Here is a 3278-nt window from a genome sequence, read left to right on the forward strand (position 1 = left end):
TTGAGGTCCTCCCCTCTCCTCCCCCCGTCCCCCCTGCCTGCCCCCGTGCTTCTCACTCCCGCGGGCCAATCGTTATTATCGTTGGCGGATGCTCCTTGCGGGGCGTGGGTCTCACACCAAGAGCGCGCGTATGCCTGGCACGCCCCCTCGGTCGGTTCACTCATACCCCCGGCCCCTTTGATGTTGTGTCATCATATGACCGCGCAGCCTTTGAAGTGCCTTTGATTGAACATAGTGTGTGAGTAAAAAACGCAGTTGGACACGCCGTTCCGCTGCAGAAGGTCACGCCACTGATGCACATGTTTTGCGGCTTTTTATGCGCTTCAGAGTTAAACTGCATTTTCTTTGTGTTTGTGGCTCAAGATAGATAATCAGATAATATTTTGGGCTATTTCACAACAGGAGATAAGGTCGCTGGAAGTTTTTAAATCATGAGTGTGGTATGTGTAGACAGCGATAGGGCGAACAGATATCGCTTTGAGTTACGCTAAAGCATAAATCAACACTTATTACTGACAAGTAAAATATTTAAGCTATGCTTGTGAGTATGTGAGTTTTAGATTATTATGTGACAATTATTAACTCTGTTGTAACTGTTGACTGTATTGAAGACCTTTGACTCATCCTTATTGTAAATGTGAGCCAGCGCTTCATCTGCTCCACTTTTTACTTTTCCTTTACAACCATTTTTTCCAAAACTGACTTCTTATTGTGTCGTTAAACCTCACAGATACTTGAACAGAATCCCAAAGCAGTTTGAGAACTGGCACTGGCTGGCCTGGTTGGAGAACTCATCAGTGGTGTCAATGTCATTTTATATGTGACCAATTTAATTTCAAGTGTGCTGGGTCAATAAAAACATTGTATGATTCCCCATTAAGACAATCTTTGTCAGTATGAAGTGGTTTGTGTGTTCTTCTCTGGGAGATCTTGTTTTTCCAGCCACTGGAAAAATAGAATAGAATAATTCCGCACATCTAGGCTCAAAAGAAAAGTGATTCTTAATCCCTGAAAGCTTCTTTTTCTAAGAAGATGGTGAAACTTGGATAAAATGAATCGTTTGTACAGCCACTGCAATCATGTGATTCATTTTAACCACTTAAAACACAGGTTAACTTCTGGTGAAGTGAAAGGTTCTCTGAGATTTTCACATCTTGTTAAGCCATCCAGGAGGCCAGACTGGACCTATGGGTGGGACACATGTAGCTCATGAGCCATATGTTTAACACCAGAAAGCTATGTTTTCCCATATTGTTTCTTTTACATCTGCTCATCTTTAAAAGTCTCCATTCATTCACCAGATCCACCGTCCTCTGATGACTAACATTCACACACTGCCTGTAATTTGATTTCGATCTTTGATGGTTTTTTATGATGAAAGGAACACTTAAAAAAAAGGTCTCTCAGCATGTAAAACCCACTGCAGATGCCTTTATAAGTTTGCGCTCTATCCAGACTGTTTTGAAGTTTCAGTCCTGCTGAGCGAGGAAGGAAACCGATTGTTTGTTTGTTTGTTCAGATGGTGGCAATTTCCCACTAGGACTGAGAAGCGCATTCATTTCTGTCTGTCTGTCTCTCTTTCCCAGGTGGACTTTGTCTTTAAATGTTGCTGTTGAAGCAGTCAGTCAATCAGTCAGTTGTTCGGCCTCTGAAGCTCTGGCCTCACACCTCTCCATCTGTTGGCACCACTTGTCATGTTGTTCGTCTTGTCTTATTTCAGCTTTGATCCAATTTGATCCATGCTGAGAAAAAACAGCCTTGATTGTTGTTGCTCAAACTGCATACATACAGTACATTAGGTTTTCCATATGGAGAGCAGATTGACTGTGCGTGACTGTGTTGTGGTCAGTTTACAGACAGGATCAATTTCCTTCTCTCATGAGGCCAGATTGTGTTGTCTTATTATGCTTTTAAGGTCAAGGGAAGAGTAATGATCTTCATGTTGTTTTTAGATGCACACTGTACAGTTCAAGCTGTGGAGGGTTTTTTTTCACAGAATGAATAGACCTGGTTTTAGATTTTTTTTTTTACATTCGAGTCTGATGTTGTTAACCCACTGAAATTATTTTTTCTAACACAAACGGATGTGTAGAAAAGACCTTCCCAAACTTAAGTCTCCCCTGTCCACCCAGGTTAATGTGGTGACTCTAAATGCCATGTAATTCACATCATGTTTATAATTCATAAATAATTACGCTAGCTGGATTTAGACAGACTAGTCAATAACCCTAACCCCTTTGGTTTATTCTGACAAAAGGGAAAGTAAGAGTTGGCATTAATATGATTAATGAGGTCTTATTTTTATGTAAGTGTTCTAGTAAGTTGCCAGTATACACAGTACATAACATGGGATCCAATAATAAAAAATTACAAATTACACTTGTATGCATCTGTTAAGTCAGAAATTTAACACTAGTTTCAAGTAGACAAAATTATTTCCCCTGGGAATACAAAATATAAACCTTATAATATCATACTGACCCATTAGAGCAGTTCAATCTCTAAAAGCAGAGTCGGAGGCAAATCCTTCAGCTATCAGGTTAGCTCCCAGTTTGGGTTCAGGAAACAGACACCCTCCCTACTTTTAGATTCGGCTTCAAACTTTCCTTTTTGATAAAGCTTAGCGTTTGGGATGAATCAGATGAGTCTAAAGCATCTTAGTTATTCTTTTATAGGTTCAGGCTGCTGGGACACTTCACACAATGTAAGTAAAGTAAAGTAAGTAAAATTTTATTTACAATGCATAGACCATTTCTTCTCTAGTCCACTCTTTTCACTCCTGATGCATTTACATGCCACTACTGCATGGCATTAAATTGTGTCTACCCTCTCCCATAGCATGTGTTATGTTTCTGTCTCTGTGCTCTTTTTGAGACAATGGTTGTTTTGAATACAAAAATGCACCGTATGAATAAACCCAAACCGAACTGAATTTGGTGTTAACATATTTCATTGTAACGTTTTTTAAAATAAAAGACAATAAACTACTAGCCAGTCTAAACTATAGTAAGGCTTAGTAAATGAATATATAGTACAAGTTGTGTTCTTAGTATTTCTGTCATGCTGTAGCACTTTAAGAGACAAGCAGATGTCTGTTAAAGTGCTATTTGACCATTGCAATGGGACGCTAAAACATTGTGGGGGTTATTTCTTCTTAATTTTTTTAATGTCTGTATAATTTACATTATTTTGCTTGGATAATAACGCTCATAAAGGTGAGACGAAGAAAATCTTAAAAGTTGAACGAACTGCACCTTTAAGTGTTGCCGCGACAGAGT

The sequence above is a fragment of the Neolamprologus multifasciatus genome, chromosome 6, assembly GCF_963576455.1.
Source record: "Neolamprologus multifasciatus chromosome 6, fNeoMul1.2, whole genome shotgun sequence".
Taxonomy (NCBI): Eukaryota; Metazoa; Chordata; class Actinopteri; order Cichliformes; family Cichlidae; genus Neolamprologus; species Neolamprologus multifasciatus.